Source organism: Anopheles coluzzii, chromosome 3 (genome assembly GCF_943734685.1).
Source record: "Anopheles coluzzii chromosome 3, AcolN3, whole genome shotgun sequence".
Lineage (NCBI taxonomy): Eukaryota > Metazoa > Arthropoda > Insecta > Diptera > Culicidae > Anopheles > Anopheles coluzzii.
The window spans coordinates 57,526,588-57,537,628 of record NC_064671.1 but is presented as its reverse complement, the minus strand read 5'-3'; the positions used below and the strand labels follow the sequence as shown (position 1 = coordinate 57,537,628).

Here is an 11,041-nt window from a genome sequence, read left to right as displayed (position 1 = left end):
ATGGAGGTCGTACTTAGCAGGACGACGACATGATGTGTGTTTTTGTTAGGTTCTAAATGTGTGACGAAAGTTTACATTAAGTTTCAATAAAGTGTTTAATGTAACCAAAAATGACCGTGTTTGTGTTTGCTTTTAGAATAAGTGCGCATTTGCGATCGTGTCTATTCATTAAAGAAAACGAGAAACGAAAGAAACAACTATCTTTACATGTGTTCGTAGCATGGCTCGAAAGAACACAAACACATTGAGAACTGCAGAGCGCACCGTCCGTTACGGGTGGGGTGGGGGAGGGCTCGCGTGAGTGTGTAACTCATTAGTCGAAGGGACACTGTATTTCGACAGCGTCACTCAAATCACTCAAAAAATACACTCATTTTGCCGGACGGGTCTCGCTACCCCTGGCCATAGTTTAAAGGAATCATGCGACACACTCGCACTCCACTACCCCATCCCATGGAAAAACGCTCCCACCATCGAGGTGTTGACCAACATTTCGCTGTGTGCATGAGACTCACACTCACACTCCTCCACCTCTCCATAGCCAATCGCTCCCACCGTTGCGAAGTTGCGAGAATTTTTGCTCTGAGCGTGAGACCCTGAAGCGCAAGAGATGACACTATGTGTAAAGACGATCATAATACGATACGGTCAAAATGCGTGGATTATCGTTTCATTTATCTGGTAATGATGATTTCAGTTCATCAAAATTTTAAACGTTCACAACTTTGCTGATAACAATATTTGAAATGTAAATCAGAATAAAATCAATTCATTTGAAGTAAAATAAATACCATTATACTCTATTTTGTCCATATGATCAACACTTGTACATAGTGCCATTTACTTTGTGTTCTTCACTCTCGCGCTGTGTGGTGATCGTTCGAAACTCAAGGCCAGAACGAATGCAAATTTCATATGGGAAGGATTGGTGCCGGTAGATGCGAAAATTATTAAATGTGAATAGAAAAGTGGTTAAGTAAATCGTGAAAGATGTCAACGCAGGCGTAAATGCAGTATGTTTTGTTACATGATCTACGGGTAAGTGCATGCATAAGAAGAAGAATCTTCCAAATGATGTTTGTGTTCAAACAATCGTACTGCTTTCAATGTTTGTTTATTCGTCTGTTATTTTCCATCACACCTAGCTATTTCATTACCAAAGCTCTTGATAACAGATCAAAGCAGATGGATCGGACATACAGAGTCGCCGTTTAATTTAAAATATCTGCGTGATCGGTAAGTTTTAAATAGTACTAGTTTTGTTCACCATTCTAATGCTCTATTTATCTTTCATTCCTCAAGCAAACGCATCAAACAGCAAGTGTTTTCCTTCCAACAGCACGTACCATCGGTGGTGCAGCAGCTAACGTGTTGTTCGCCTAGCGCGCACCATCAAGAATTGATATTTTGCCAAACAGTACTGTGAATAAAAAACTGCACACTTACTGTCGGAATTTCCTGGAATTTTTTTATCGGTCTACGCTCGCAGGAATGGTGGGTTCGTTGAGGAGAAGGAAAGAAAGGGTGGGAGCGAGGATTAACCAAAAACGCGGCATTGAGAATGAGGGGAGGTGCGCTCAGCGCTCACGCTGGGACACTCACGATGCTTGAAATAAAATGTTAACAAGCATCGATTTCAAGCATGCATGTCGCGCGACATTTTGCCAAGCGCCCTTCTGACAGAAATCGCGCGACATGTAGGCTTAAACTCGTAGCTTAAACAAAGCTTATTGGCATTCAAAAGTTTAAGCCACGCTGAGTGGCCGCTCACGAGAGGCTTGATCGTTTAAGCTACCGCTATCCATTTAAGCTACGCACTCACCGGCTGTGAGTGCTTTCGCTCACTATTCTCCCCTCTCACCCTTTCTTTCCTCCTTTCTGATCCACAATTGCCCGTTGCTTCGAGCCGTTACGAACTGGATATCTGGATCCTATAACAATATACAGTTTATAAACTCAAAAAGAAAAAAAACACCAGCTATCATCACACTCTACACAACTTACCTGCTAATTTAAACCAATTTAACGCCTTTACGCTTGCGCACACTGACACTATAAGTCAATTAAATAAATATTGGTTAACTGCACTTATATGCTCGGTAAGCACAAGCAAATTAAACTGTACTTTATTGAAATAATATTAGTTAAACAGCATAAATCACTCCAGAATTTCACCGAACCAAACCAAGCCAAATTTTGTCAACACTGATATCTGTCAAACGAGGGAGGCGAACCGCAGATGAAGAAAACAACTTTTATCACTATGGGACAGCTTCAATACTTGTCCAAATTTTTAGAATAGTTTTATGTACAACTTTCAATTGCCAGGAAAAAAAGATATAAAACACAACACACATTTAAAGAATCATTATTACTCTTAAACTAGTTGTAAATTATTGTGTGTTGTATTAAATATCATTAAATTATGCTTATCTGTTTTATTTCTGTTTTGACAAATAGAACTATGATTCGCCCATAGTTTCTTTCGCTCTCTCATCAAATTGAAAATTTTACCAACACCGCAAATGTGGAAGCATTGCGGCATGAAGTAGGTTGGTAAGGCATGGCGGAGTGAGAGCGAGGATCTCACACACAGATGTAACAATAACCCATCATCGCAATGACGGGAGCAATCGGTCATGGGGGGTTGGTGGAGTGCAAGTGTGTCTCTCAAGCTCAGAGCCGATTTTTGCTTAACACCTCAACGATGGGAGCGTTCAGGGGTGGAGACGTATGGAAATGTGCGAATGTGTCGCATGATTGCTCGCAAGTGTAGAGCGGGGGTAGCGAGAGGCAGAGTGTACAGGCGATTTCTGCCAAGAGGGAAATCGATGCTTGTTAACATTTTATTTCAAGCATCGTGAGTGTCCCAGCGTGAGCGCTGTGCGCACCTCCCCTCATTCTCAATGCCGCGTTTTTGGTTAATCCTCGCTCCCACCCTTTCTTTCCATCTCCTCAACGAACCCACCATTCCCGTGAGCGTAGACCGATCAAAAAATTCCAGGAAATTCGGACAGTAAGTGTGCAGTTTTTTATTCACAGAGCTATTCGGGAATATTTCAATTCATGATGGTGCGTGCTGCGCGAACAAAACGTTGGCTGCTTTCTCCACCGATAGCGCGTGCTGTTGGAAGAGAAACACTTGGTGTTTGATGAGTTTGCCTGAGGAATGAAAGATTAATCGAGCATTAGAATGGTGAACAAAACTAGTACTATTTAAAACTTACCGATCACGAAGATATTTGAAGTTAAACGGAGACTCGGTATGCCCTATCCATCTGCTTTGATCTGTTATCAGAAGCTTTGGTAATGAAATAGCTACGTGTGATGGAAAATAATAGAAGAATAAACAAACATTAAAAGCAGTACGATTGTTAGAACACAAACATCATTTGGAAGATTCTTCTTCTTATGCATGCACTTACCCGTAGATCATGTAACAAAACATACTGCATTTACGCGTGCGTTGACATCTTTCACGATTTACTTAACCACTTTTATATAAACATTTTATAATTTTCACTGCATCTTCCGGCACCGATCCTTCCCAAATGAAATTTGCATTCGTTCTGGCAATGAGTTTCGAACGATCACAACACAGCGCGAGAGTGAAGAACACAAAGTAAATGGCACTATGTACAAGTGTTGATCATTTGGTCAAAATAGAGTATAATGGAATTCATTTTACTTGAAATGAATTTAATTTATTCTGATTTACATTTCAATTATTGTTATCAGCCTAGTTGTTAATGTTTAAAATTTTGATGAAGTAAAAACATCATTACCAGATAAATGAAAGGACAAACGACGCATTTTGACCATATCGAATTATGATCGTCTTTACACATAGTGTCATCTCTGGCGCTTCAGGGTCTCACGCTCAGAGCAAAAATTCTCGCAAATTCGCAACGGTGGGAGCGTTCAGCTGTGGAGGGCTGGAGGAGTGCGAGTGTGTGTCTCATGCACACAGCGAAATTTTGGTCAACACCTCGATGGTAGGAGCGTTTTTCCATGGGATGGGGTAGTGGAGTGCGAGTGTGTCGCATGATTCCTTCAAAACTAGGGCCAGGGGTAGCGAGAGGCATCAAAATGAGTTACTCTTTGCCAAGCGGGTATGCTTCTCAACTAGGGTAGCGAGAGGCATTAAAATGAGTTACTCTTTGCCAAGCGGGTGTGTTCTTCTTGTGGCACAACAACCGCTGCCGGCCAAGGCCTGCCTGTACCCACTAGTGAAGTGAGCTTGGCTTTCAATGACTTATTCGGGGCGACTATGGGCTTCGAACGACGAGATCCGTTCGCCGCGGCTGTCAGAAGGCGCTCACTTGGCGCTCACTTTTAAAATAACGTACCATTGAGAGACCGTAAGAAGCGCGCGAAAGAATGAGTTCTACCTGCCGGGGTCGAACGTTCCCGTTTGTATGGGGAGAAATCCGCGAGGTTTTGCGCTGCGGATTTGGAACGAATGTTGTTTTCAATGTCACGTTTTGCTTCAAATTTTGCTTTAAATGATTGAAGTGAATTGAACTTAGAGGTATGTAACATTTTGAATTTTTTTGTGATCTATTTCCAATAAAAAAAGTTTTGAATCATAAATCAGTTTTGAAAATGTATATAAAAAACATAAAATATATCGGTAAATATATAATATACATACAAATATCTTTAATAAAAAAGTTATATAAATGTAAATATAAATATATAAATATAAATATGTATATCTATATATATACACATATATATATATATATATATATATATATATATATATATATATATATATATATATATATATATATATATATATATATATATATATATATATATATATATATATATATATATATATATATATATATATATATATATATATATATATATATATATATATCGTGTTGTATAAATATATATATATATATATATATATATATATATATTTATATTTATATAACTTTTTTATACACATACATAGATAATTCAATACGCATTTAAAGGTCAAATTTAATGTTTTTCATTTAAATTTGTTACACTGCTGAAAACTTTATAGAAAAATATCGAAAAACATTTGCACCATGTAATAACGTTTATAACTCTTCAAAATAAAATCAATCAGTATTTTTATACTTTTTATAAAGTAAATCCAATCCTGTCGTCCCTCCTAAATATGAAATAACTTAAATTCAAATTTAAAGAAAGTGAGTAAGGCTACCTTATAATTCATAACAAATCATCCAATAATGATGTAACGAATGAAATCCAATACCAACGGCCAAAAAAATCAAAATTCAAAACTTAACCATCCTTGAATCGTAGATATAAACGTCTTTAAATGCTTGACAGTTGTATCTCATGATTCTCATTCTCTCATGAGCGTCGAACGGATTTCGTCGTTCGAAGCCGGTACTCGCCCCGATTGTTACCATAGCAGGATAGTCAATCCTACGTATGGGGGCACGGTCTATTCGGGGCTTGAACTCATGACGGGCATGTTGTAAAGTCGTTCGAGTTGACGTCTGTACCACCAGACCGCCCCTAATAATCTGTGTTAGTACTAATAAATTGTTTGTACGCTTTGTCTCTTTTCCGTTTAATACGTGCAAGATCCAAAGTATACCACCTACTAGTTTCTCTTGAAACAATTGTCTTTTCTTCCACCAAGGTGTTCATTGCATTTTTCAACGTGTTCCATAACAAGTCAGCTGCTTCATCCAAGTTGGACGCGACATACTGTAAGCCTTGTGACACATTGTTGCAAAGAGCAAGTTTCGAGTACCCATTCCAGCATTTAACTTTACGTTGAACCGTTTTAGAACGCTCATCGTTTATGGTCAAAACAAGTGTTTCATGATCAAATATTTTCAATAACGGATCAGTAGTGACTTTGATTGAGTCAATACTACTGTAAACCTGATCAATGAATGTCCTGCTCTGCCTAGCAATTCGTGTGAATTCATTGACTTTTTGGTTCATGTTTACTGAATCCATTAAACTTTTCAGTTTCGCAGATTTTTCAACATTTAACCAGTCAATATTAAAGTCACCGATGATAATGTTCAACTTACTAAGATCCAAAAACCTGTCTAACCATTCTTCCAAAATATCTACGAACCTCGAATCACTCGCACTAGGTGAGTGACACAATATGCTATAATTGCCTACCGTCATACCCCGAGAAACCGCTAACCGAGTAACCAATTGCCTTCCAATGACTCGTTTAAGATCACTTTAAGGACAATGTCACTTCTGGCATAAGCTGCAACACCTCCTGTGTGACGTGAATGTGATAAATACGACACTACCCTATATCCTGTTATATAATATTGCTCAAATGCTTCCTCCTCGGTCACGTGAGTTTTCGAGATCAAGACCAACAAGGGTTGAACTTTTTCTACTGTCTCACGAAACATAGCATAGTTAGATGAAAGACCGGCAACATTGAAATATAAAATCTCTCTGAACCGCCCTAATTCCACCCCTCCCTGCTATTGAGAAAGTTGCATTCGTCTCTCTAACTGTTTTTTTAAACAGCGGGCATTCATAGCTATCGGCCGCATGTTGTACCTGTAGTTTCTGGTTCCTAGATGTGTTAGCCAAAACACAATTCACACACTTTAGGATGGACGAGGTGCAATCCGACGTTCGGTGCTCGCCACTGCACTTTGAGCAAGCTTCCTTATTTTGGCATTCAGTGCTCTTATGGTTAAACTGACCACATTTAAAACAACGCATAACATGTATGCTCCTAGAAATTTTACAACGATCAAATCCAATATTGATTTTATCGATTTGTTCCAAACATTTATCAGTCTCATTGTCAATTTCCAATACCGCGTTGTGTTTCTGGTACTTGTAGATCTTACTCTCAAACATTCCAATTACTCTCACCTGTTTCCAGGGAATTAACTCATTTTGAGATTTCAAAAGATCTACTAAGTCGGACTCAGAATATTTTTCACTCATTCCAATAATTTTTACTCGTGCCATTAGCAAGGAAGTCAAATACCCGTTTCCTAAAATGTCTTCTACTTCATTTCTAACATTATCTAAATTCGCCTGAGCAGAACACTGAACATAAAGTTGAGCGTCCCTGCCATTACGGAATTCCGATATTTGCTGTCGCCTCGGATCCAATTTCGAGCGTAGATCAGCTCTTGTCGTATCGCAAGACTGAACCACATTAGGAACAATAACCAGTGTTTTATTCTTATTTTTGTTTTTATTTTTTCCCATGGACTCCTTCATAACGTCTTTTTTCCTAATTTTGGGAGTAACTTTATTGTTTCCCTCGTCAAATCTATTAATAATAGTTTGAACATTACTGTCCCCACTATTTGTCCTCTTCCTTTTTTTAGTGACCGCCCAAATAGCATCGGAGCGTTACGTTTCGCGATTTTTGTATGGAGGCGTTACTGCTCGCTACCTGCTCATAACACTGCTCGATAGCAGTCCTTAGTGAGCAGGTAGCGTGTAACATTCTATGTAAGCTCAATGAAAGCTCAAAGCTCAAGCGTTACTTAGCGAGTGCACGAACCACAGTATAACGCTGTGGGTTCTGTATTCGGATGTAAACAAAAACACACACACTTTTTTAAAATTTCGATGCACATTGTCCAGTACAACGATAAAATGTATTTTATTTAACTATTATTCAATACTTACATGCCCCAATATATGGTTTTACACGTTTATATACGATTTCAACCATCACTTTGGATGGTATCAACTGATGCCGACGGCGTTGTTGTCTCTGCGTCAAGCACATGTATTGTTGCCGCTTCTAATGCTCGGGTCGTTTTTTCGTTAGCAGTAGCACAACGATTAAACGCAATAATTGTACCACTTGCAAAGCGATACAAATAAAGTAAAACACATAATACACCGTACAACACACTTCTTAACAACACTTGCACATAAAAACCACTTGTCGATGCGGTGATCCAATGTCCTGTTTGCAGTGGAAAAATAACAATGAAAGATTAGAATGCTTTCAAATATGACATTATTTTATAATACTTTCCTTTCCATGCTATTTTGTGGTGTATGGCAACGTTGGTTTGCTTGAAGATACACAACGACCGGTGTGTTGGTCCAGTTGAGAATGTGCCGATCACGATCACAGCCGGCTTTAGTGATTGTTGTAGAAACTGTAACAATGATCAATATCATTAAATCTGCATTATTTTTACAATTCATTGTGATTTCATGAAAAAGTAAAGTGAAAAAGTAAAGTAAAAGTGAAAAAGTAAAACATTTCATCTTACCGGCGTCGTATTTCGTCGGCATACACACACACACACAGCTGCTCGATCATACTCGGACGAATGTTGCCAAATTTCGGGATGAAATGATGTTTTTCCTGTGAAATAATGTGTTCAAACATTAAAAGATAGTTTATTTACTGAAATATGCACAGAACACTTACCTTTTCCCGAGTTTTCACATAAAATTTTACGATTATTCTGCACACAATCTTTACGGGCGGTTGTCCGTGTTTGTTTACGTTTCTGACTTGACAGATATGCGTGCTGGCATGTGACGAAGTGAAATACATTCAAACCTCGCCAATTGCAAGTCTGCTTTTTCAATTGAATACAAAAAATCCGAGTTGTTCACATAAATATGAGAAAAAGTCAGTTTATCCAGTTTGTATAAAATAACAAACATGACAAAATACGCAGACATTAGTCGTGTTACAAAATTTCTTTCTAATAAACAAAATCTATCTTTTTTTTGTAGACATATGATATAAATGCAATTAGCGAGTTCTAATTGTATCATATATATTGCTATTTTCAAAGCGGTTTAAATTAAAACAAACATCCGTGTTTTTTTAAATAATCAGAAAGATAATTATATACTTAATAATGATTAAAATGTATTTTATTACATTTATGTACAACGATAACCTAACTAGTAAGCATGTTCATGCACGTGTGTAATTATTTGATAATTTTTTTGTGATCCCTATATGAATGTTATTAAGTAAAACAGACAATTTACTCTGTTCCTTTTTCAATTCTTCAAGATAAGGTTTTTTTAATAAAAACATGTAAGTTTGTTTAAAAAAAACATATATAAATACATATATATAAACACACATACATATTTAAATATAAATATAAATAAATATATATATATATATATATATATATATATATATATATATATATATATATATATATATATATATATATATATATATATATATATATATATATATATATATATATATATATATATATATATATATATATATATATATATATATATATACTTATATATACATTTATTCATATAGTATATAATATTATAATATATATATAATATACTATATATAAGTTGTTAATATTATTATTTTTATATCATTATACCGATGGCGGAAACCTTTAATTTTTTCATAAAATTTTAGTACAAGTTTCTGTTAATTTTGTTTTAAAATATGTGATCTGAATCGTTATGAAATATCCATCACTCATCTTTTCCAAATTCAGTTAGACCATCTCGCTTTGATTTGAATTCTAAGTCAGAATGTATGGGGTGCGCGGTACGGGTAAGAAGAACATAAACGCATCACAACACCAAAGTCTGGGTGAGACGGTGATGGTGTGAAACGCTTCTTGCTTCAAGCTCTTGTGGTAACAGTGTTAAAAGCAACAACAACAACAGAGAATAACGCATCGCGTAGAAACAAACACACCGTTCGTGGGTATGTCAGGGGGGGGAAACAACGGGAAAAGCTCAATTCTCTCTCAGCGATGCCGCTTGGGCGTCGCCCATGACTCTAAATTTACTTCTTGCACTGTTGCGCTGGTTTTCATAGTGTCTGAAGTTGCACGCAAGGCCACTTTAGATATTTTTGAGGCTTCTATAACACTTAACGTTTCACGCAATGTTGTCTCCAACTTACGCTTCGCTTGCGCCCAAAGCTCAGTTTTGAGAGTCTGGATTCCTCTCTCTAAAGCGTTAGATATCCACACGCTCACATTGACCTCTAAATCCCTCAATGTTTGTGCAAGCAAATCATTCGATTTAGCTGCATCAATCTCCATATCAACCAAGCCCGCTTTTTTCCAAACAGATGTCACAAATATATACAACATTGCGGTTCTCACTTAAAAGTTTAACCGCGGGCTTATTGAGTGTGGGTGTAATACACCGACGGTGAAAACTCATCGTCGTTTACGATCACGGCGGAGCATTTTAAACACTCCATGCCGTAAAACAAATCACGGGCGAAACTATTATCAACTATTTATACTTACATTGATATCTACGCAGGCGTCTTCAAGCAAAAAAAAAACACACACACACTCTTCGATGTCACACACACAACACAAACTACGGTACTAAGTTGGTCGGACACAAACACAAACATATATCTACACCGGGAAGGATCGATCGTTGTCTCAACGTACAACGCTGTTGACCGCACAATCCAACGGTAATTTAGCATATTAAACAACGTACACAATATCAACAGTGACACCGAAAGAGTTTACAAACATTTAACAGCTCTTGTGAATTTTTTTTGAGCGCTCAGCTCTTTATTTCACACGTTTTACAGGAAAACACAAAGAGCTAAACAGTAACACAACTACACTTGTCACCAGTCATCTGTCAATTGGGATGGGATGGGACGGATGGGTACACTGGTGGACATAAAAATAGGAACTTTTTTCTGTGACCGAAAAACATAGTTCTTGTCGGAAATATTTGGTAGCCCTGAAAAGGATTGTTTATTATTATTATTATTATTATTTATTTCATATTGTCAGCCGCCTAGGGTTTCACAATAATATGTCTTACAAACTAAGGAAGAAGGAAGTGTTAAGGATGGGAGGTTGATGATAGAGACAAGGACTCAGAAAGACGAGAGCGAAAACTGGACAAGGGGACGTGGTAGTCGAACAAATCATGAGCTTCATTAAATGCTGCGCAAGCTCTCAAAAATGGATCTCTCTGACCAAAAACAGAACGGCGGGAGGGGATAAAAATGGGAGGTCTGTCGCGGAGACGACGAGAAGGGTCGTAAATAGGAATGGAG

The 11,041-nt window shown here is 37.4% G+C and overlaps 1 long non-coding RNA gene across 1 annotated transcript; it reads left to right on the top strand.

Annotated features, from left to right (window-relative positions):
- Positions 1 to 735: 735 nt before the first annotated feature.
- LOC125907263 (uncharacterized) lies at positions 736 to 1,342 on the top strand. Its single transcript, XR_007452536.1, has 3 exons — positions 736 to 1,038; positions 1,146 to 1,236; positions 1,303 to 1,342. It is a non-coding gene; the product is annotated as an uncharacterized LOC125907263 (long non-coding RNA).
- Positions 1,343 to 11,041: the final 9,699 nt, after the last annotated feature.